This window comes from Camelus ferus, chromosome 8 (assembly GCF_009834535.1).
Source record: "Camelus ferus isolate YT-003-E chromosome 8, BCGSAC_Cfer_1.0, whole genome shotgun sequence".
Taxonomy (NCBI): domain Eukaryota; kingdom Metazoa; phylum Chordata; class Mammalia; order Artiodactyla; family Camelidae; genus Camelus; species Camelus ferus.
This window is the reverse complement of record NC_045703.1, coordinates 3,518,567-3,544,661: the sequence shown is the minus strand read 5'-3', so window position 1 is coordinate 3,544,661 and position 26,095 is coordinate 3,518,567. Positions and strand designations below refer to the sequence as shown.

General features: G+C 34.4%; 2 long non-coding RNA genes and 1 other non-coding gene across 4 annotated transcripts in view; all 3 read left to right on the top strand.

Annotated features, from left to right (window-relative positions):
* Positions 1-26,095, top strand: part of LOC106730361 — an 857,488-nt gene that overhangs the window by 19,334 nt on the left and 812,059 nt on the right. The window lies entirely within an intron of this gene.
* Positions 514-7,224, top strand: LOC116665246. Its single transcript, XR_004321735.1, has 3 exons — positions 514-524; positions 5,951-5,953; positions 7,122-7,224. It is a non-coding gene; the product is annotated as an uncharacterized LOC116665246 (long non-coding RNA).
* TRNAT-GGU lies at positions 10,832-10,903 on the top strand. The gene has a single exon. It is a non-coding gene; the product is annotated as a tRNA-Thr (tRNA).

Sequence of the window (26,095 nt, the reverse complement as noted above, 5' to 3'; positions counted from 1 at the left end):
TATCAATGTTATCATAAGCGTCCTTTTAAGAGATAGGTTAGAAAGTCAGTCAGAGAAAAAAATTAGAAGATGCTATCTTGCTGGCCTTGAAGATGGAGGGAGGGGCCATGAGCCAAAGAATGCAGACATCCTCTAGATACTAGAAAAGGTAGGGAAACAAAATTTACCTTAGAACCTCCAGGAGGGACCAGCCCTGCCAACACCTTGACGTTAACCCAGTGAGACAGATTTTGGACTTATTACCTCTAGAACTGCATGACAATAAGTTCGTGTTATTTAAAACCAGTAAGTTTCTGGTAATTTGTTACAGAAGCAATAGGAAACTAATAGTTTATTACATACCTTTATCTGACTTGTCTTCCTGTTCAGTTTGTCCCACTTATAACAATTTTACTGGTTCACTGTTGTTTTTCCTTGAATATTTCTCTGCTAGTGGGCCAGCACACTTGTTTCTTCTGAGCTTCAAATTCCTCAGTGACTAAGGTATTACCTAGGAGGTGAGTGACTGATGGGGCTCTTCCGAGGTAAGTGAGATAAGGCCAGTAAAGTGCTCCACATTGTGTTGACGTAGAGTATGTGTGCAATGAATGCAGTTCCTGTCTCTTCATGGGATTCTAGTGAACTAATTACTGTTTTTTTCCTCACAGTATTGGAGAAATCCAAGAGCGATTTTGAATATTAATGACTTACAAGATAGAAGTTTGTTTAGGATTTAAATTAGTAAGTGCTTAGTGCTAATAACAATTCTTTTTGAATTTCATTTAAAATATATTTTGATTTTGAATTCCTTTGGGGGTAAAATATTATTCATGGCTATATCTGCACTGTGCAAACTAAACTAGCTAAAGCTTAGCAGAGCATTCTCTTTTTCCTCAGAATTTTTCCCCTCCTGCCCCATTTTGAGTGTTTTTCTTCACACACACAGAGACACACAGTATCTACTTACAATCTACAGTACAGTTAGTGTTCTACATAGAAAGATGCTACAAGGGTTATATGAGTTGCAGGAGAAAGTATTTGTTCAACTCTCTTAGTATACAGTGTGAATTATTGGTACATCTGTTGTACTGACAAGGTCATGACCTACTTGGGAAAAGATGTATATTATATCTTTGGATCCCTAAGGCCTTACAAGATTTGTTAAGTAAATTACTAAATAAAATTTGGAAACTTACAGAGGAGCAAGGAAGAAGAGTTGGAGAAAAGGAAAAAAAAAATTTGGTAGTTCTTTGGGGTTGATTTTCCCACTGTTTGCCTCAAAAATGTCTCCTGATCTCTGCATTTGAGCCCCTAGCCCCCAAACTACACAGCTAATTTGCGAACAAACTCTAAACCCTCAGTTACATGAACCAGTCTCAGTAACTGACTGCTCACCTAACTAGGGCTGGCATATAAACTTCCTCTCTCCCTATGTTAGTTTCCTGTTGCTGCCTTAACAAACTGCTGTCAACTTAGTGCCTAAAACAATACAGATTTATTATTTTATAATTTTGTAGGTAGGAAGTCCAGTACAGATCTCACCAGATAAAAATCAAGGTGTTGGAAGACTGTGTTCCTTCCTGGAAGTTCTAGGGGAGAATCTGTTTCCTGCTCGTTTGAGAATTCAGTTGCTTGTGGTTGTGGGACTGAGACCCCTGTTTTCTTTCTTTTCTCCTTTTTTTTTTTTTTTTTTTGTAGTGGAAGCAAAGATAAGGAGTAGTATGGAAGAATCATTTAGATAATTAACAATCAAAAAATTTTTTTGAAAACTTCATACCATCCCCAGGGGCAGATTTTATTAGCTCTACTTTATGATGAAGAAAGGAAGGCTCAGAGAAGTGCAGTAACTTGACTGAGTACACACAAAAGCCAGAGTCCAGCTCATTTGGTCTGACTGCTAAGCCTGTTCTATCATATCTGCTCTCGTATCTCTTATATCATACCTGTTCTCTCATATATGCTGTTCTCTGGCTGCATAGGAACCCCAGGCTCTCCCAGTTTCTGGTATAAATATGTCCCAAATATTGTATGAAGGTAAATGGCATGGGACATTTTTTTTTTTAACTTTTTGACCCCCTTCACCCGTCTCTCTCATCCTCCTACCCCTCACTTCTGGTAACCACCAATCTGTTCTCTGTATCTATGAGCTTGGTTTTTCATTTGTTGTTTTTTTTGTTTATTTGTTTATTTGTTTGTTTGTTTTTTTACATTACACATATAAAAGAGATCCTAGAGTATTTGTCTTTCTCTGACTGACTTATTGAACTTAACATAATGGCTTTGAAGGAATTATTGGTGGCTGTCAGCTGAAGGCTATTTCCAGCTTCTGAAGACCCTCTACATTCCTTGGCTTTTTGGTCCTCTTCCCTGTCTTCAAAGCCTGAAACAGCAAGTTGAATCTTTTTCATGCTTCAAACCTCTCCTTATACTTCACATCATCTCTCTGACCCACTCTTCTGCCTCTCTCTTCTAATTTCAAGTTCTCATGTGATCACATTGGGTCCACCTGAATAATCCAGGATAATCTCTACAGCTAAATAGCCTTAACTTAATCACAACTGAAAATAATACATACACAGGTTCTAGAGATTAGGAGGTAAATGTCTTTAGGGGTCCCTTCTGCCTACCACAGCCTGTAACTGACAGCTTTTGTCTGTATAATAGTTGTTCCACATTTTGTTTTCTAATTTGTGCAGTATTATTTTTAGTCTTTCTCTAAGCCTCAGTATCCCGTCTCAGAACTCTATTAGGCATTTGATTCAAATCTTTTGTCAGCTTAGCTCTTCTGCAATGTAAACTCACTTTTCTCCCAATTTGTTTCAATTCAGTTACATTCAATTCAATTCGATAAGAATTTATTGTCTACTGAACACATTTCTGGTATGATAAGGTAAGATGTGGCATTTGTAATCTGCTTCAGTGGTAAGACATATTCATATGAGATAGAGAAAAATGCTAGAGAGAATATAATCACCTTGTGTGTACGACAGGCAAGGGTGCTAGGAGGGGGAGATTAGCATGCCCAAGTGGGATAAGGAAAGCAAGGTTGTGACTTTGCCTGGCTGAAGTCACTTACAGGATATGATTTAAGGAAAAATGATCAGATCTTTCTGTTTGAAAATATTTCCCTACATAGCTCGAAATAGTGTTGCTTCACTTTGTCACTATTAGATCCATTTAGCTTAAAAAGCATCCCCTTTTACCAAGCCATCTTGTCGAACTCTTGGTCAGGGTATATATATTCTTAATTGTTCACTAAACTACTTAATTCATCCTTGTACTTTAGTCTGTATCAACTTTCTATAGACCTTTAATGAATATTTCTCCCTTTAAATTTGTTGTCCTATTATCTGAGAGAATTTTTAGCACCAGGCATTTTGGGATCTTAATAGCATATAAGTGGAGCAAATCAGGACCAGGTGGGGACAAGGCTTGGAAAACTAACCGAGCTAGGACTCCTTTTGTTCTCTCATGATGCCCCCAAGAGAGATTAACATGGCAATAAGGCTGACTCCTGTGGAGTGTGGCCATGAATCCATAGCCCAGTGTTCAAGGGGGTGTAGTTCAAGTCTGAGACAGTCTACCATTAATATCACAGAAGCTTCTATGGCTGGGTCCCTATGTATCATATCACAGAAGCTCTTAAAATGATAAGTATGGACCCAGCCAGAGAAATATCTGAAGATACAGAAATCTAGGTTTCATTAAGGAGATAAGAGGTATGTATATTGCTTGGATCTCAGGCAAATGGACCAGAATTCAGGATAGGGAACTTGAATATAGGGAGCATGGATGAAGGCCAGAAACAGAGACTTGGTATGAATGGTGGGACAAAGATTCCAGCTTGCGGTTTGGGATCACTGTGGTCAGGGAAGATATGAGCTTCTGCTGGTAGGCAAATTCCAGACCTTTGGGACAATGACTCTAATATCCAATCAGATCTCATTCTCATTGACTCAGACTGATTAGGGCTCACTGATTAGTGTTCTTCTGGACTTGCATTTGGCCACGGACATTGTAGGCCCCGACTGTCAGCCTGTAGGGAATGGGAGGAGCACAACTGGTCTTTGCAATGCTGGGAACACTTTCGTGGAAACTTGTTCCATCTGTGTTGTGAAGTTCATCTAATGCCGCATGACTCCAGTCACACCTGAATTAAACTAACAAGTTGCTTGCTTCTATAGTGTTATTCCAAATCTGGACACTGGTCATTACATTCTTTGGTCATTTTGTTAATTTTCCAAGTTAAAATTTTAGATTGAGCTTTGGCAGAATAGAATAAATTCAAATATTCCATGCTCTCCAAAGTTAAAAAAAGAGGGAGTAAGTTCCCTGAAACTTGAGGAATTCAAACATGCATTAGATGACCACTTGGCAGATTGATGCTAAGGCATTAAACAGGTGACATTTAAAGGTCCTTCTAATCCTAAAATCCTATCTAAATCAGGATAATGTAAAATGTCTAAACTTCATAGTTTATTTATTGAACACCTTTATTTATTAATTAAAAAAGATATTAAAAAGGGATAATTTTCATTAAGCATGCTTGGCCATTTTAAATTACTTTCTTCAATTTAAAATCCCCTTAATACACTGATTACTTATCAGATAAACCAATAATCTATGATTTGCAGCAAAATGAAAATTTATTCAGACATATTTAAATGTTACACATACTCATATACATTGAGGATCCCTTTTTTGTTAAACTTTTTTTTATTGAATTATAGTCATTTTACAATGTTGTGTCAAATTCCAGTGTAGAGCACAATTTTTCAGTTATACATGAACATACATACACTCATTGTCGCATTCTCTTTTGCTGTGAGCCTTTTTTTTTTTTTTAAAGCATAAGATCCATACAGGTATATTTTAATACAAAGTTGTTTATTTTAATGCTAGAACAAAACTCAAAGTCTGTCTCCTAGTTGCGCTGAATTTCAGTGGCCTTTTTAATTGCAATTAAGCTCACAGTTTTGAAAGTTCTTTGGTAAGAAGGACGTATCTACATTTAAGCTGTATGTTGACTTAGGTAGCGCTGTCACCCAAATAATCTCTCCTTCGCCTGGCAGTCTGTGAAGAAAGAAGTCCATAAAAGTGGTGTGTGGTTTTGGGGTTGGTGTCTATATCTAGGAATGAGGTCCAATGGTAGAAGGCCTTTCTCAGCTTTTGCTTTGGTACCTTCAGTTTAAGCTTGGAATGACAGAATTTATATTTCAAAAGTCATTAGTGATAACTCTCATATCTCATTTTATAAATGAGTAAACTGAGTCACAATGAGGCTGAGTGGCTTATCTATTCATATATTGCAGTTCTTCCAGCTCCTTTACATTCACTTTAACCCTGACAGTCCATTCAATTATTATGCTGCTTTTAAAGAAGAGGAGCGATTGAGTGAATTGGGCAAGATCACACAGTCAGTGGATGGGGGTCCTGCTGCCTCCACTTGTGATGCTGGAAAATAGCTTTGCATGGTACTTCTTTTCATGTTTATTTCTCTGGTGAGTACAAGGTGATTAAATCAAATCTCGTTCATTTGAGGGTAGGTAAAATAAAATTACAATATACCCCATTCATTGGAAAATAGTCTAAGATTTGGAAGTGCTGAAAATAGCTTTTTCCTAAGGAATTTACTAAACTTATGTGCAGTCTACATTTTATAAATAAATAATATTAGATACCAGTCACATGTATTATAATATCTTGATATTTACAGGTTTCAGAATACTTAGCATTTTAAAAGCAGATTGCTCTTTATATAATAAATTTCACTTATTGCCTTAAAATCATTAGTTTTGATGAATATTGACATATATATTTGAGCATTCAGGAGCAGAAATTTGCTAGGAATGCCAGTCAAAAGTTATTCTCAGAATTTTAATTTCATAGCAATGTACATTATAAATTACATTTATTTCTTTTGATCTGCATGTGTTAATCTTTAAAAATATTCTTAACTATCTGCCTAAAGCTGGTGGTAGGAAAGACTTTAGATTGTAGCCTTCTCATAGCTTGTGTCCTAAGGAGTCACTTTTCTGAGGAAAGAGCATGTCACTTACTTTTCTCGAAGTCCAAATGTGAAGATCCTGCAGTCTTTCTGTTGCAACTCAAGAACTCCTTAGTAGAGGGAAGATGTTTCAAAGCTACTTTCCCTGGATGTCCATGACTGTGGCTGTAGTCACTGCTGGGCCCTTCACAACATGTCATCTCTTCTAACCTTACAGCATGATCTTCTAATCTTAGCATTGCATTATGATTGCTATTCTATAAATGGGGAAACTGAGGTTCTGAGAGGTTGAGTGCAAAACCCACTCAAGATATCCTTTCTACCACAACAAACTTCTTATTATATTTTCTTTTGAGAGAGAGAATAAAAGTAAGATCAACAATGGCACTTTACATTTGTGTAGCACTTTTGAGATTTCTCTTCATTTTCTAGCCCATTGTGTGTTATGTGTGCATTACAGTGTTCTCCAGAGGACTAATGTGGTAATGATAATAGTAATATTTGTTAAAAATTTGCTATGTGGCAGGCACTGTGCTTAGTGCTTCATATACATTATCTCATTTCATCCTCACAGCAACCCTATGAAGTAGAAATTATTATCATCATTTTTAAGATGAGAAAATGAGGCTTAGAGAGATTAAATAGCTTGCCCAAGGTTACTGCTGTTTAAACCAAGCAATCTAACTGCAGATTCCAATCCTATAACTGCTCTGCTTGGCTGCTTGCACTGTACCTAAGGCTCTTCTTTTTTTTATCTACTAACCTTTCTTCTCCTTTATGAAGCGCTTGCAGGGGAATGACTTCTGCACTAGTATTGCACTGTTAAGAATGGCTGCTACTGTCCAGTGTCCTCAAAGTTTAGTGTGCATAAACATTATCTGAGATGTTTCCTAAGGCAAATCGTACTAGACAATCCTGAAAATTTAATACTAATCTAATTGCCATAAAGTTTAAATGAATTAGAGTTGCGTAGTGGGTAAAACCCCAAAATTTGATATTGTCAACAAATGTCTAAGTAAATAGTCATCTCTTGACTTAATTTTTTATATGAAAACATATAAGGTCAGTTGCTTTAAGCAAGCTAAATGGTGCCTAATCTTTGTAATTAATACAGTCATGAGATATAATCAGAAAGGGTCTTTACTTTTGTTTTTCTGTTTCTTTAAATTTCTCCAGCAGCATTAGCTTGTCTGCTACTGGACGGAAATGTGGTCAATTCTGTGACTTTTCTGCTCTCTCTTGAGGTCCTACAGAGTCTGTAACTCACACATGCAATCTCAATTCAGTAATGAAGCGTGTCCACTCCCATGTATTGGTAAACACTTCTGTCTCCTTTTAAATTACAATTTATTTCCTCTTCTCCAGCTGAAGGTTCTTGGAGGTTGGAAGCTAGGTAAAGAGTGTGGGCTTTCCTTTCTATTTCCCTGTTTCAGTGATTCTTATAATGTTGTCCTGTGGACCAGTAGCATCAGCTGGGAAGTCATTAGTTATATGACTTCTTGGGTCCCACCCAGCCAGACTTAGTGAATTGGAAACTCTGGGGATGGGGCCAGCAATGTGTTTCAAATGACACATGCTAAAGTTTGAGAACCACTGCACTATCCTATGCTTGCTTCCCTCTTCATCCTTCTTAGTAACCTTGATTTCTGTGGTCAAAGCAAAGGGAGCAGGAATAGAAAAGGAGTCAGGAAGGTTACTATTTCCCTGGCATTGTCATGGTTTCTTGTTTTAGGAGCTGGGATTTATTTAAAGTTGACTCTTTCTCTGATGGCAGCTTTTTCAGAGGCCTCACTGAGAATATTCAATCAAATCCCTTTCTTCTCTGCCCTTCTTCCTCCCTACTCCTCTTCATGTGACACAGAGTCTCTCCGTTGGGTCTTATTGCCCTTTCAGAGCCCGTTCAAAGTAGCCCCAGGAGTGCTTTATTTGGTGTAGTTTACAGGGTACAATGTTTTTAAAATTTAAAAAAATTACACAATTTTTAAAGGTTATTTTCCATTTATAGTTATCACAAAATATTGGCTATATTCCCCATGTAGAATAAATACATCCTTGAGCCTATCTTACACCCAATAATTTGTACCTCTCACTCCCCCACCTCTATATTGCCCCTTCTTCCTTCCCACTAGTAACCACTAGTTTGTTCTCTATAACTGAGAGTCTGCTTCTTTTTTGTTATATTCACTAGTTTATTGTAGTTTTAAGATTCCATATATAAGTAATATCATACAGTATTTGTCTTTCTCTGTTTGACTTATTTCACTTAGCATAATGCACTCCAAGTCCATCCATGTTGCTGCAAATGGCAAAATTTTATTCTTTTTTATGGCTGAGTATGCAGATGGCAAAATTTTGTTCTTTTTTATGGCTGAGTAATATTCCTGTGTGTATGTATATATGTGTGTGTGCATATATATGTGTGTGTGTGTGTATATATATATATGCACACACATATATATGTGTGTGTGTGTGTGTGCGCGTGTGTATCTTCTTTATCTACATATATGCTACATCTTCTTTATCCATTCATTTGTTGATGGACAGTTAGGTTGCTTCCATGTCTTGACAATTGTAAGTAATGCTATTATGAACATTAGGGTGCATGTATCTTTTCAAATTAGTGTTTTTGTTTTTCCAGATGTATACCTAGGTGTGGAATTACTGGGTCATATGGTAGTTCTATTTTTAGTTTCTTGAGAAATCTTCCATACTGTTTTTCCACAGTGTTGCACCAATTTACATTCCCACCAACAGTGTTCAAGTGTTCCCATTTCTCCACAGCCTCGCCAACATTTTTTATTTATGTTCTTTTTGATGATAACCATTCTGACAGGCATGAGATGATATCTCATTGTGGTTTTCATTTGCCTTTCCCTGATGATTAGAGATGTTGAATATCTTTTCATGTGCCTGTTGGCCATCTGCGTTTCCTCTTTGGAAAAATGTCAGTTCAGTTCTTCTGCTCCTTTAAAAAAAAATTGTGGTTTTTTTTTTTGATGTTGAGTTGTATAAGCTGTTTATATAAATTAGATATTAACCCCTTATCGGTGATATCACTTGCAAATGTTTGCTCCTGTTCAGTACATTGTCTTTTCGTTTTGTTATTGGTTTCCTTTGCTGTGTGAAAGTTTTTACGTTTAATTATATCCCATTTATTTACTTTTGCTCTTATTTCCTTTACTTTAGGAGATGGATCCAAAAAAATATTGCTGCCATTTATATCAGAGTATTCTGCCTATGTTTTCCTTCAGAAGTTTTACAGTATCTGATCTTACATTTAAGTCTCTAATCCATTTTAAGCTTATTTTTATTTACGGTGTTAGAGAATGTTCTAATTTTGTTCTTTTACATGTAGCTGTCCAATTTTCCTAGCACCACTTATTGAAGAGACTGTCTTTTCTGCATTGTATATTCTTACCGCCTTTGTCATAGATTAACTGACCATAAGTGTGTGGGTTTATTTCTGGGCTCTCTATCCTGTTTGATTAATGTGTCTGTCTGTTTTTGAGCCAGTACCATACTGTTTAGATTACTGTAGCTTTGTGGTATAGTCTGAAGTCAGAGAAGGTGATTCCTCCAGCTCTGATTTTCCTTCTCAAGATTGTTTTGGCTGTTTGGGGGTCTCTTGCATTTTTATACAAACTTAGAAATTATTTTTTCCAGTTCTGTGAAAAATACCATTGGTATTTTGATAGGGAATGCACTGAATCTCTAGATTGCCTTGGATAGTATGGTCATTTTTTTTTTTTAACATTTCCAATGTTTTAAAATACATAAATTAATCAGTTCCTTTATGAGGAAGATTGTCTTTTTCTCCCACTGACCTCTTGCCATTTTCCAAGTATAGAGAAGTCTGTGGATTGATTTGGGCCTTGGTAGTGTTTTCAGGTCTCTAAGTCCAAAGAATAAGATCATGGGACCAAGTAACAGTCACAAAGCAGGTGACACTGCCTGATTATTACTTAGTGAACTGGACTCCTCTTGTATACCACTTTGTATTATCTTAGTTCCACTTCTTCCTCCTGGCTCTGCTCTAGTGATCAGGTCCACAGAGACTTTGACCACATTTATATAGCTGTAGCCTGATGATGCCTCAGCCTGGGCCAGTTCTTGTTTTCCATCTTGTGTTTCTGTGACTATCTTAGCCCTGCTTGGCTCTCATGCATAATCAACCAAAAGATAGAGACAGAGGAATTAATGTCCATGGGGCCATTCTTGGCTAATAGGGAATATATCAGATAGACATATGTTTCTTCCTTTCAGTGCCAGGTAGGCAATTCCAAAATGCATGTCCATAAAGCTTCTCAAAATCTACTACTAAGCTGAGTACCTATTTCCCACAGAGGTTCCCAACTAGATAACACATTTTTGTATTGACTTTCCTTTCTTCCCCACAGAGTCCTCCATCCCTCTCTCATATTCCCTGAGATCAATTCCCAGATAAACTACCTGCCTGGAAGCCTTTTTATCAGGCTTTCAGGGGAACCCAGGCAAAGCCTAATTATCAATACTAACCCACCTCATTGTCTTACTCTTGAAGATTGGTAGAAACCTAGAGATTAAAAGTTATAAGTTCATATGTAATTGGAGATGTATCCAAAGGGAATGCCTGTATTTTGTTGGCTCCAGTTGAATAATTTGACACCAAGGATTAAGATTGCTCATTAAGTAGTTCATAAATGTGAATAATAGGAGCTTGAAATACCACTATACTACTATCCTCCTTTGGAAGCAGACCAGACTAGATGACTTCTTTGAGGACACACTGATGATTTCAGTGACTTATTAGAGGGTGGGGCTTTCTTTTTCACTCAAAAAGATATCAAAAAGGCTTGTCAGGGAGTAGGAGGTATAGCTCAATGATAGAGCCCATGCTTGGTGTGCACGAGGTCCTGGGTTCAATCCCCAGTACCTCTGTCAAGGGGAAAAACAGAACAACAACAACAAAAAGGGCTTGTCATTTACCTGGGCTCACAAGTTACTGTATACCAAAGGGATGCCTTACAGTTTGCTTTAATTTAAAAGTGAGATAATCTTACCACAGTTCAGTTTTCCTAGGTGATAGTGATGCCGATGTCACTTCCACCTGGCTTTGTGCTACACAAGAGAAACCATACAAATGTTTTCCCATTCTTAGTCTCAGAAACTCCTGTAGTTGTAGAATAAGGTAGACCCATGGTACCTAAACCCTGGTCTATGGACTGACTGTAGCAAAATCACTGAGAAAACTTTTTAAAATTGAGTTCTGGAAATTTGGATTAGTTTTGGAGTTTGGGCAGTGGTAGGCTGGAGCTGGCCAGTCTTAGTTTGTGAGAGCCCATTTTGTACCTCTCTGACTCCACCTTGAGAGACTTCACGTTCATAGCTTGAAATCAACTCTAGTGGGAATATTTACTCTATAGAAGTTGGCAAATGTTAAAAATTAGAGATTTTCCCCCCTAGAGAGCTGGTGTCAAGTGTTTACTAGCATATCACTGGACTGGGGCCAAGGAGCCGTACAGCTTGGTAAGGAATCTGTTTTTTTAGGAATGTTAGTATTTTTATTTTTGTTTAATATGAGCTATTTATATGGCAGTGCTATTAGCCTGTTATCACTTTTTTTGGCAAATATTTTAAAGGTATATTTTTTAACCTTTTTAAAAAAATATTATTATTGAAATTACTTTTAATAAATTACCAATTTGACTATATATAGTTACAAGTCTAAAAATATTTATTGAGGTATAGATGATTTACAGTGTTGTATTAGTTTCAGTATATAGCAAAGTGATTCATATATATTTTTTTCAGATTTTTTTTATAGGTTATTACAAGATATTCAGTATAGTTCCCTGTGCTATAAAGTAGGACCTTGTTGTTTATCTACTTGATATATAGTAGTATGTTTATGTTAATCCCAAACTGCTAATTTATATACTCCCTCCTCCTCTCCTCTTTGGTAACCATAGTTTGTTTTCTATGTCTCTGAGTTTATTTCTGGTTTGTAAATAAGTTTATTTGTATCACTTTTTTAAAAGATTCTATTTATAAGTGATATCATATGATATTTGTCTTTGTCTGACTTACCTGACTTAATATAATAATATCTAGGTCCATCCATGTTGCTGCAAATGGCATTATTTCATTCTTTTTTATGGCTGAGTCATATTCTGTAGTGTATATATACCACATTTTCTTTATCCGTTCATCTGTTGATGGGCATTTAGATTGCTTCTATGTCTTGACTATTGTAAATAGTGCTGCTATGAACATTGGGGTGCATGTATCTTTTTTGAATTAGAATTTTCTCTGGGGATATATGCCCAGGAGTGGGATTGCTATATCATTGGTAACTCTATTTTTAATTTTTTAAGGAACCTCCATACTGTTCTCCATAGTGGCTGTACCAATTGACATTCATAATTATAAAATTGACCAATTTGTGCTATAGCAACTAATGTAAATGATCTCCTCTTTAGCACCTCATTGGGTTTTCTAAAGGAAAACCAGTCTACATTAATTTAATTCCCTATGTGATTTGTACAACAATTAAAATTAAAATTGTACAAAATTAAAATTGGTTTAATCATAACTTTTAGACTAATTGTTTTAACAGAAACTTGGAGTATCATTATTCTCTTGAATATTATAACTTAACAAGCAATTGCTATGCTAATCCAAGTGGTTACCATTGCAAGATTTCATCCAGAGTCTGGATATAGAAGGGATGGCCCATTAGATGGGGGTTCCTATTTCTCCTCCCTATTAGTATCTCTAATTGTTACACATTAAGCATAGTGAGGCTGAAGAATTCAGTACCTATTTACAAAGAGGATTGTGATTCTTAAGACAGTGCCTACTGTACCTGACAACAGTGATTTAAAGACTAATTAAGATCACACAAACCATTGCCAACAGTGTTAATGCTGATAAATCTGGAATACAAAAATCACATTTTGGTTTTAATATAAAAGGGGAAATGCTAAATTGTTAAATGTGGTATAGTATTATGAAAATTGAATTAGATGTGAGCAAACATGCATTCTGGCCTCTGTTTTATCATTTCCTTTTCAAGTGCCATTTGTCAACTGATGTAACCTTTTCAGCCTCAGTTCCTTATTCTTGAACCTACTCTATTTATATCACATAATTTATTCTAAGGATCAAATGAGGTAATGTATGTGTGAACAGTTTGAATATGTTTCTCTTCAAATGTGAGAAATCATTAATATTAGGTTTTTATTTCAAATACTTAGAAAGGATATTATCTTTTTATTAAATGTAATTCAGTCACATATATAATATACTCAGTGTTGACAAATCCCTTATCAGAACTTTAAACGATTGAATGAGTCTTTTGTTTTTAACATTTTTTATTGAGTTATAGTTATTTTACAATGTTGTGTCAAATTCCAGTGTAGAGCACAATTTTTCAATTATACATGAACATACATATGTTCACTGTCACATTTTTTTTTGCTGTGAGCTACCACAAGATCTTGTATATATTTCCCTGTGCTATACAGTATAATCTTGTTTATCTATTCTGCATATGCCTGTCAGTATCTACAAATTTTGAAATCCCAGTCTGTCCCTTCCCACCCCCTGCCCCCTTGGCAACCACAAGTTTGTATTCTATGTCTGTAAGTCTGTTTCTATTTTGTATTTATGTTCATTTTTAATTTTTTTTAGATTCCACATATGAGTGATCTCATATGGTATTTTTCTTTTTCTTTCTGGTTTACTTCACTTAGAATGACATTCTCCAGGCACATCCATGTTGCTGCAAATGGCGTCGGTTTTTATGGCTGAATAGTATTCCATTGTGTAAATATACCACAACTTCTTTATCCAGTCATCTGTTGATGGACATTTAGGCTGTTTCCATGTCTTGACTATTGTAAATAGTGCTGCTATGAACATTGGGGTGCAGGTGTCTTTTTGAAGTAGGGTTCCTTCTGGATATATGCCCAGGAGTGGGATTTCTGGGTCATACGGTAAGTCTATTCCTAGTCTTTTGAGGAATCTCCATACTTTTTTTCCACAGTAGCTGCACCAAACTGCATTCCCTCCAGCAGTGTAGTAGGGTTCCCTCTTCTCCACAGCCTTTCCAGCATTTGTCATTTGTGGATGAATGAGTCTTAATTTGCCATTGACATTTATGGTTACCTTTTTTGGATGCCATCTTTATGATTATGAACTGATTTTCAGAATTTAAATAAATCTCTTTATATATACATATATTATTTTGTAATTATTTTATAGAAGAATGGTTATATTGCTTAAAATATTTCTATCTAATGTGAATGAAGTAGTATGAATAAGGAAAGTAACAGCTAATACTATGGAGTTCTTACCAAGTAGGAGGAACTATTCTATACAACAGACTATCCAAAATTTTTCAGATGAAAAAACGAAGGCTTAGAGAGAAGAGCTGACTCTTCCAAGTCTTAACAGCTAGAAAATGATAAAGCTAGGACTGAGATATTGTTTCACCTGACACCCAACCCCAAACTCTGAACCAAATGCTAATGCTGCCTTTTGCGTTATTCACCTTTGCCTTTATTCTCACCATACTCTCATCTTCATCACTCAATAAAAGTCAGTATGTATATACATATAAATCGTGACGCTCTTAGATAAATGAGTCTTTGGATGAGTAAGTGATGATGGCAGTACATAGTTGGAAGCAATCAGAGACCATTGTCTCTATGTTTGAAAGTGGCTGCAGACTACCTGGTATCCTGACAGATAGTTTATGATTTCTGCAAATCAAATTCATAGTAATTTATAACTGTAATAAATGGTACTATTTTTTCACTAAATCCAGATTTGAAAATGAAGTGGAAATGTCCCCCAAAAGACATTATCATTTCATTTATTGAAGTATTAATGAACACAATTTTTATTATTTTTGAGTGCCTAGGCATTCATATTTTTATTTATAATAGTCATAAAAGCCATAGATATTATAATACTCATTTTGCAGATAAGGGGGCTGAGGTAGAGAGCACCTCACCTGTGGACCACATGGTTGCTAAGTGGCAGAGGTGGAATTCAAGTTTGGTTCCCTAAACTCCCAGGCCCATCTTTTTCTCACTAACAACACATGGCACTGTGTTTGTGGAACACCCTGGGAGGATGGTCCTATAATGGAAAGTTTACAATGTGTCCATATTTAAACTTTGAATAATTATCGTTGTAAGAATCACAAGGTTTCACATGCAAATCCAAATTTGTGATTTTTCAGGAGGGTCTGAAATAGGGGCTGGGAGGAAGTACTCTCTGCTCCCTTTAGAATGGAGCCTGGGCTCTCATCTTACCACCTTCCCTGTCACTTCTCTTGTCATCAACTACATTACTACCTGACCCGGTTAGAGTTGGTCATCTATGGATTCTGTTGTGATTTCAAAGTTTTGTTGACTGAGGACGAAAAAAGCCAAGCCTGTGCTTTGTTTATGATTAATTAATAAATTGAGGGCAGAGTTGTTATAGTTGTTCCCAAGACAATATATTTTGGTTTCTAAACTGGAGATTTCTGAGAAGATAAATACTCACTCTTGGCCTTCTTCTGGAATTGTAATTGATTGACATGAGTGCTTATTAAAATTTTCATGTTATTCAGATTGTGTCAGTATAATTTTTAGGATTTCTATAAAGTGAAATTTCGGTGATAAAGAATGATGCTTCCATTGAGGGCTTGAAAATGATAAGATCTTGCATTTTGTTTGGAAACAAACATATTCTAAAGACAAGGGTGGGTTGGAAAGGGAACACTAACCTCTTTTTGTATACTGTTATGTAAATCATAGTATATCATGTAATACTCAAAATAGGCCTTTAGGTCATTACTCATATGGAATAAGAATATTTTTTATGGCTAGATGATTATAGAGTTCGTCTCCCATCGAAACAGCAAGTCTTCATATCTAGTGCTTTATTTGGATTTTCTAATCAAAAAATGAAACAAAAAAATTATTCTAGAGTTAAGAAAAATTTGAAGAAAATATAACAACAATTTAAAACATCGATTTTGTAGATATTTAAAAAAAGAATTGTGTTTCTTAAGCATATCAAAGTTTTAAATAAAAATTTACAGGGAATTTTACTCACTTGTAGGCAGTTAAAAAAGTAACTCAAGTTGAATGGGAATAGCAGGAATTCTTTCTGATACTTGAAGTTAGTGTTTCTTTTATGGGACAATTTTCGCAGAAACTAAGTACAAATGACTTTAAATCCACACTCACATGTAGTTCAAAATGTTTAGATCACTAATAAGAATAGTTTACATATGCTTCTTAGTATGATAGTTAACATAAATGAATTTGTAAGTTTAAAAACAATAAGCAAACATAAGGCATTGTTACTATATGAGCATTTGCTGAGTTCATACTGTGAATCTAGCACTGTTAGGTGCTATGAAAGATTTATAAAAAATATATATTTCTGAATGTTTATTTTGAATAATCAGTTGGTTCATAATGTAAAAAATACATAAAGATACATAATAAAACTGTGAAAATTATTGCTTTATCTCTGTTTCCATCCCCAGAAGCAACAAATATTACCAGTTTTTTGTGTGTATCCTTATGCAGGCATTTTAGGCAGATATAAGCAAAGCAGAGGTTATTCTCTCCAACACCTATGTTGTGCAGACTGCTTTACACACATAGTAGCATATCCTACACATATTTCTGAATCTTACTTTTTCACAAACATACCTTGGAGATAATTCCATAGCCCGAGTAACAAATTATGTCTTTTTTTTTTTTTTTATGGCTACAAACGATTTCCTTTTTGGATATTTCATAATGTATTTTACCAGTCATCTCTAATGGACATTTAGATAGTTTCCAATCTTGCTATTCCAAACCATATTGCAGTGAATAACCTTACATATAGGTATTTTCACTTGTAAGTAACTATGGCTTTAAGAAAAACTCCTTGAGTTAGAGTTGGATTGAAGTGTATGTACATCTATAATTTTTATAGATATTGTCAAATTGCCTTTGGTAGAGGTTGTGCCACTTTGCACTTTGACTAACAGCATACAAAAATGCCTGTTTTTCTACTGCCTGACCAAACAGTGTTATTAATCTTTTCTATTTTTGCCCATCTGATAGGTAAAGAATGGTATATTAGCATAGTTTTAATTTTCATTTTTCTTATTCTCTTATTCATGTATTTAAGAGTTATTTGTGTTTCATTTTCCACAAACTGTCTGTGCACATTGTTTGCTTATTTTTCTATCAGGTCATTTATTATCAAATAGTAGGTGTTCATTGTTTATTGCTTTGTGATATGAGTTGCAAATATTTATCCCAGCTTGTCATTTTTCCTTCGCCATTGTTTATTATAGTTTTTGCTATAAAGATTATGAATTTTTTTATGTTGTAGAATTTATCAATCTTTTGATTTATAGCTTCTGTGTCATATTTAAATAGCCCTCTTCTACACCAAGATTATAAAACATTTCTCCCAGATTTCTTCTAATACTTTTATGCTTTCACTTTTACAATTAAATCTTTGATTCATTTGGAATTTATCCTGATGTAGAATATGAGGTATAGCTAATGTTATTTTTTTTCTAGATGGCTACCCAATGGCATTTATTGAACTATCCATCTTTTCTTCAGTGAGTTGAGATGCTGCTTTGCTACCTTTTGTAATATTAATAATTATGGAGTGCACACTATGAATCAAGTGTTGTGTTAGGAACTATGGTAAATTTAAAAAGTGTAATATAGTACTTGCAGCCAGAAATTACTGATTAGTTATAGCAACAAAACCAACATTCATGGAAAAAATAAAATAGTGGGTTGTATCAGAGACGGTTTTATGGAGGGGTGGGCATCAATTCTTCCCTGACAGTTGTAAATGAAATTAGAGAATAAGAACACACAAAAGAGAGATAGGAGAACAGGAGGAAAGGAGGATACCTGCCTCATAGTCATTAACCAAAATTGATAGGTGTAGACCAGAGGCAGGCTGAAAATTGATTAGCAAATATTCAATGTGGATATAGCTCTGTATGGCAAATGCTTTTATTTTGTAGAAACACATCTATGATACCTAAATTGAAAATTACCATTATAAGATGCTGTTAGTTTCTTAAGTTCTTCCTTTTTAATTTAAATATGGAAGTAACGATGTTTAATATTCAAATTATTTTGAAATATGGTATGAATTCAGTGGTTTTTCCAATGGCTACTATTATCACATGCTTATTTTTGATGCTTTTCTTCTGGAAGAGCATTCTGTCTGACTTGAATCTACCTAATGATGATAATGGTGATGGTAATGGTGCTGGTACATTTAATATGACCATGATGATGAGGATGACAGTCTGCACTTCCTGAGTGCCAGTTATGTACCAGGTTCCTTGCACATCGTATTTAATCCTTCTAATAACCTGGAAGGCAGATAAAAGCATCACCAATTTATGAGTGAGAAAACTGAGACTGACTTGATAAGGCATCTGAGACTTAAATAAGTGACTTTCTCAAGGCCTCAGAGAGCTGATAAAGGCAAAGTTGGGATTTGAACATTCCTTTAGCACCATTACTCTGTGTTCTCTCTGCATATGAACATCATATTTAAAAAGTTTCAGATCAGTGCACATTGTTGATGGGAGATTTTGGCTTCCTATTGTTAGGTATGATGAAATAAAATATTCTAGTAGGAAGAGATTACTAAAAGTAACCAACATTCCTTCCCTCTTCCAGCCATAATGCCTCTTTTTCTGCGTCTTCTACATTAATATGCCAAGCTCATCCTAACCTAGAAGCCTTTGCACTTGGTGTTTTTATTTCCCTCTTCTTGGAAAGCTTTCTCCAGATATTTGCATGGCTGGCACATTTTTCATCTTTAAAACCTCAGTCCAAATGTCTCCTCAAAGAGGACTTCCCTGACAACCTCTATCTGCCCAGTTATTTTCTATCCCATATTTAGATTATATTATTATCTTCCTAGTTCTGAAAAGTAACTGAAATAATTTTATTTATATATAGGTATATTTATTGTCCCTTTCCTTAAACGATAAGCTTTTTGGAGATAGGCATTTTTTGTTTTTGTTTTCATTTTTGTTTTTACCAAATAAATAGTCTTGTCTCACAGAAGTCTTTCAAATAGTTTTTGACTAATTGTGACTAATTATAGTACTGTTTCCTCAACATGTGCCCCAATTTGTTCTCCATTTTACTTTTGCTTATTTTGGCATATGATTACTTTTTTTCTCTTATTTATAATCTTGGTCTTTTAAAGAGGTTTTTCTAAATCAAAATTTAGTTGCCTTATGGCCAAGAAACTCAGGTGTTCAATCACACAAATAAGCTCTTGATAATTAGAGAATTTTTTCCAGATTGTATAAACAACTGTTTCTCTTCATTTTTAAATTAATAATGGAATTCCTAGTTTGTACTGTTTTGAACTTTTGTTTCAAACCTTTATTTTTATTTATTTATTTTTTTCTGAATGTTTTGACTTGCTGACTATATCATAAGCTACCTGGGGAAGGGGGCATGTTCAACCCATTGGACACCTATGGTGTTGAGTGGAGTAATTGAACAGTGTTGAAATACTCAGTAAATTTTGCTTTTGTTTTCTTTGCAACTTAAGTCAAGAAAAGAAGAGCGCCATTGAAATACTCAGTAAACTTTGCTTTTGTTTCCATTGCAACTCAAGTCAAGAAAAGAACGCCAAATCAGCAAAACATTGTTAATAATGATCATAATCTCTGTAACACACTTGTTGGAAGAAGGATTTGATATTTTCTAAAATATGATTTAATGTATTGTATTGTAAATCTTCCTAAATAAACTCCCTTTATTATATGAAAATTATTCCTGTTTTCATGGTTATAAAGGCATGGTCTTCATAGCTGGATGACCTTTATAATTCAGTGCCTTCCAAGGTGCCTATAAAAGAAAAGAAATTTGGTGTAGAAAGACATTGGAATTACACTCTCCTAGGAACTCTTTTACTATCTTTAAGAAAGAAAAGCACACAGTGAATGTGTCAACATCCTAGTTGGGTTGAGACCTTAGTGGAATTAAATGCATAAATAGGTAAACAATACTCTTTCAGGAAAATCTGATAGAAAATTACTCTTTTGCTATAATTGAAAGAGATGTTATTACATTACAGCATTTGTGATATGCCAAATTTATTTGCAGTGTTTATAATATCTTTTATGTATTTTACAGAAGTAGGAGTTTTAGTATGTGCTTATCAAATTAAAAATTGCCTTTAAGATTGTTCATTCTGTTTTCTAAACTTTATCACTGATTATAGATACAAGGCACTTCTATCATTTACTTTAAAGACTGTTTATTAACTTGTCTTTAGGCTAGCTCAGATTGCATATTACTAAGAAATTAAGTGCTTTGGACAATCAGCAATTTGCATAATTATTGTTTTGGAGATAATTCTGTAGGGAATAGTCTGCTTCTATGAATATTTATAAAGTATCTGATTTATAAGCACAGAGACAATGAGTATAAGGTATTGTTATCTAGTTGTTTGAAAGATAATAAAATATCCATAGAGAATAAACGTAATATCTTTGCTATGGCTCAAATGACTTCATTACTAATCATATAATAGAAAAAAGAGACTAAGAAGGAATTTTTCATTATTCAGATTATTCTCACACTTTCAGAACACAGTCCCTGAAATGTTTAGTATGATTCTTTATGTCTGAGTATGTGTATTCATGTATGATGATGGATATGTAACATGCATATGTGATGGACATCATATCATGAATTATGAGAATTAATCTAGTTTAAGGTTGGCAAATTTACTGTCTGTGGGTTGAATCTGACCCACTGCCTATTTTGATGTGTAAGGTTTTATTGGAATATAATACTCAGTCATTCCTGTAGTATTTGTGGCTACTTTCATGCTATAACAGAGTTGAACATGGCCTGCAAAGCCATGCCCTTCACAGAAGAATTTGTTACCCCTGATTTAGATATATAATCACATAGATTCAGCTGACTTTCATACTGCAGAGACCATATATTGCTGTATTTTTAAGTATTTCATTCTCTGTATGCTTTTCTTCCTAACGTATGTGACTACTGAGGAGAGTCTACAGTTATCAGTTTAAACAAGATCCAAGAATCTTTTTGATCCTTATCTTCTACCTATATTTATAACCATAAGCATTCAAAGTAGAGGTATATAAAACACATTAATACGAAACTCAAAGATTTTGTCATAAAATGATCTAAATTCTGCCAGTGCTTTTTGAATACCCAGGGCTTACCTAATTAATATTTTGGAAACTGAAAACAAAAGTTAGCATACTCTTGATTGTATGTATTGTGACCCTTCAAAGCTACTCTTTTATCACAAGAAGAATAGTTTCCAGTTTTCTCTTTCTTCACTTTACTATTTACTACTAAGGACAAGTGAGGAAAACCAATTCTAATGTAGTATAAAATAAAAATTGTATGAGTTTTTAAAAACTAGTGTAACCATTTATCAAACAAAACCAAATATGATCTCTTAAAGAATCAATTTAGCTCATTATTATTAATAAAACTGTTTTTTTCTATAAGTTTATTATCTATAGTTATAAATCATAAGAAAGAAACTGCAAAGTAAGAGATAAATAAGTAGAGAGATATACCATGCTCATAGAATGGAACTCAATATTGTTAAGATGTCAATTCTTTACAAATTCTATAGATTCAGTAAAATTCCACCCCCCCATTCCAACAGGTTTTATTTTGATAGAAATTTGCAAATTGTTTCTAAAATTCATATAGAAATTCAAAGGACTTAGAATAGTCAAAAAAATCTTGAAAGGACAATGTTGAAGAAGTTACATAAACCACTTGATTTTAAGAGTTATTATAAAGCTAAAGTAATGAAAACAAGTGTGTTATTAACATAAGGATAGGCAATTAGATCAATTGAACAGAACTGAACACAAATATGGTCAATTGATTTTGGACAAAGGCACCAAAACAGTTTAATGAACGAAAGGAAAATCTTCTACAAATAGTTCTAGAACAACTAGAAAATGAACCTCTACTCCTACCTCATACAATAAAAAATTAATTCAAGATAGGTCATAGATGTAAATTTAAGAGCCAAAGCATAAAGCTTCTAGAAAGATAATAAAAAATTGTGTCTTTGATATTTGAAGATTTCTTATCAACACACACACACCAACCACAAAAGGAAAAAAATAGACGAATTGGATTGTATGATAATTAAGTTTTTTCTTTCATCAAAAGCAATTAAAATAAAATAAGAAAACTATTAAGGAAATAAAGAGAAAGCTATAAACTTGGGGAAAATATTTGCAACATTTTATCTGTCAAGATAATTATTCCAGAATATATAAAGAATTCCCACAAGTCAATAATAAAGACCCACAACTTAATAAAAAAAATAATGAACAGACTAGAACAAATACTTGAACAAAAAGAAGAGAAATGAATGACCAATAAGCATATGAAAAGGTGCTCAGCATAACTGTGGAAATGCAAATTAAAACCACACATTCCATAATCAGACAAATTCCTTAAAAAAAAAAAAAGATTCTCAAAGACTGGTGAGAATGTGGAAGACTGGAGCAAAATTCATGGAACTCTATAGTTATGATTTTTATATTTTTATAGTGTATAAATTATACCTCAAATTAAAAGAAAAAGTCACTACAGATCTGGGATTTGTTGAACTGGAAGAAAGTAGCAGTGAGTTACCCACATTAAACTTTGCCTCTTCTGAGGGATAGAGGAAGCAGCCATGGAGGAAGCTGCTGATTATGTTGATTTTATCTCATGTTAAACAACTTCTGGGACAGAAAATAGGCAAGAGCATATAAATAACATCATGTTTCTATTTACTTTCTTTTCTTTCCAGAAATCAGGAAACCTTCTATTCTCATGTAGGCTATTATATCCATTAATTGTTAACCTCTGTCATCATTTTTCACCTCATTATTTTTAGAATCAAGCAAATGGGAACACACCTAAGTGTACAGAAGATAAATAGTAAATTGTTGACAATGTGTTTTATTGCTATTATCTGTTATTACTCCTTAGATACGTGTTATATGTATTTATCAAAAGCCATGGTAGAAAAGAACAGAAAATCTATTTGGGGGGAAGCTATTTGAGCTTTCTTCAGTCTGATAAGGAATTTAGAATGATTGCTCACTCATCCTCAGGTTATTTGTACTTAACCTTTATTAAATCTTTTCAACTCCTAAACATGATTTCATGGTAAAAGCCATTTTATTCTTTTCATTTTTTCTGCCTTATTTTGCATTTCTCATATTCCTAATATTGTTTGCCTTTTGTTTGTTTCCCTTCCATTCAAGCAAGCTCTTCAACATTCTAAGTCCACTCTATAGTCATTTCTGAACTGTATTTGATGCTAATGCATACAGCCCAGAAATCCCTTTATCTTGTAATGGTCCCCACTCTCACCTTAGGACCTTCTCCCTACCTCCAAATATACTAGCTTCATCCAGATACTAAAATTTTCATCTGAAGACTTCAGAGCTGTGGGAGCTGTTGTTGTGGGTGCCTCCCAAGTATGCTCGCAAGGATCCATCCAGTGAGCACCACATCTTTGCCATGTGCTCCTTCTAAACCTAGTTTTTATCTTGCTTTTGAATTTCCCTGGTCCTTGGATTACTTCACTACTTCTAGGGCAACACAAACATCTTTTTTTTTTTGAACCCCCATTTCCTTCAGAATCAAGACCCTGCTCTGTTTCCACTTCCATTTAGCATTTCTTGTCTCCTTTCATCTGGATTTTATAAGAGCAATTGCTAGGAACCATTTTTGTTCTGTCCTCTCAGATTTTGGACTGTGCTGAATCCAAGCTTCCTTCTCCTTGTCACAATTTTTACCTTAACATCAAGGAAAACAAAAAATTTTAAAACCTGGTTTTAAAAGCATCTCTATAGATGTTTCTATTACCTTTAAAATCTCTAGCAGTTATTTCTATTTTCATAATCATGAATTCGGTTTGTGTGTGTGTTTGTGTGTGTGTGTGTGTGTGTGTTTGTGTGTGTATATTTTATAGGTCAGCTTATTCAGTTTTTCTGCTGCTACAACACAAATCAGACTTCTAGATCTGGTGTTCTAGGCACAAGACCCAAAATACCTTCTTTGCCTGGAAATATTGCAGTTTTCATTCCTTTTAGTCCAAGAAGATGACACATCTTCTATCTGCCCCCAGAACCAATTCTTACTTTTTCATGCCTTGTTGAATTTCACTTTGGACAAATATATATTCTGGATTCTCAACAATAGTGACAATGATTAAGGCTTAATAACAAACCACTCCCTTCTCTCTTTAAAAAACATTATTTTATTGTGATAAGAATACTTAACATTAGGTTTACCCTCCTAATAATTTTTTAAGTGTACTATACAATTTGTTTATTATAGATACAATGTTGTCCAGCACATCTCTAGAGCTTATTCACTTTACTTAACTGAAATGTTATGCCTTTTGGTTAATATCTCCTCATTTCCCTATCCCCTCAGTCTCTGGCAAGCATTATTCCACTCATTGATTCTATGACTTTAACTATTTTATACACTTCATATAAGTAGAATCATGCCATATTTGTTTTTCTGTGATTGGCTTATTTCACTTAGCATAAAGTACTCAAGTTTCATACATACGGTTGTGTATTACAGGATTTCATTCTTTAAGGCTGAATAGTGTTCCACTGTATGTATATATCATACTTTCTTTATCCATTCATCTGTCCATGAACATTGAGGTGGTTTCCATATCTTGGCTATTGTGAATAAAATGAACTGTAATAATGAATCCAACCCACTTCCACATCCAGAAGGCTGGACTGCATCCTAGAGTTTAACCTAGGTGAAGAAAATCTTTTCTAGCTCCAATAATGAAATCTTTTGTTTTCTAAGACTAGATTTCTGCATAATTCACACAATGTAGAGTTAATTTATGTGTGTAGCTATTATTTATAGAGCTTGCACTGACTCCAGAACTGATTCTCTATCCACTCCCTCTCAGGTTCTTCCTATATATTATATGCTGTAATAAGCCCTGCTTCCTCCTAGGATTTAGACTTTAAGAGATACGTGGCTTTAGAAGTTTGATGTTTTGGAGTAAACTGTGTTCCCCATTATCCATCCACAATGGAATTATTGTCATACAAGAGCATTTGCAGTGGAGGAAAAATTGCTTGTGAACCCAGAAGCACAGATATTCCTATAGCCTCCTACTGTTGCACAATTTTCCAAGAAAAGCATAGAAGACATTTTTTAGACAAATGTCCTGCATACATTATTACTAGTTTGAGACTTGATTTCAAATTTGTTTAAACTGGTTGGACCATACGTAATCCATCAGAGCTACATTTTAACTTCTAACAGGCCAAGTGACTCCATGTGCCTAGGCCTATTTGCTGATCTGATTGGTTGAGTATCATCAATTTTGGAAAAAGAAGTATCCAAATGGAATCCAAGAGAATAGTGTTCTTATAGTTGGGGAAAGAACTGACTTGAATCACCACTTCCATGTCTTTTTCCTTTTTAAACCTATTCAAATTCATTATACCTGTACCTTTCATGGGATTGAGAGACACACGTACAATAATAAGTGGATGGAGTTAAGTTTTGATGAGGAGATAATAAAATTAGTTTTCAATATTAACATCTTCCTAAAATTTCACTAAGTAGTTGAAAATACAAGCATGGACCCTGGGAGAAAAAAGTGGGACTAGAAAAAGATTGGGAAGTCAGCTGCATAAAGTATTTAAAGCCACGAGTGTAGATGGAAGGATGTATAGATTAGAAATAGTATATATCTGAAATCAGAATGCCTGGGTTTAGTTCTAGATCTATCTCATTTTAGCTGAGTGACCTTAGACAAGTTATCTAACATTTGTGATCCTTAGTTTTCTCATTTCTTAAATGGAATTTGCCTTAGGTTATCTTTAAGTTCCCTTTTAGCTCCAAATTCTACTATCTTAAGAAATTGTTAAAAGTGAAAGTGTAGAGATAAAATATAGAGAGCTTGTAAGTAGTCAGTGGACTTGAGACTTAAGACAGATTTCAAAGCTGAGAGCAATTTAAGAATGTGCATATTTGAATGAGATTATTTGTTTCTTGATTA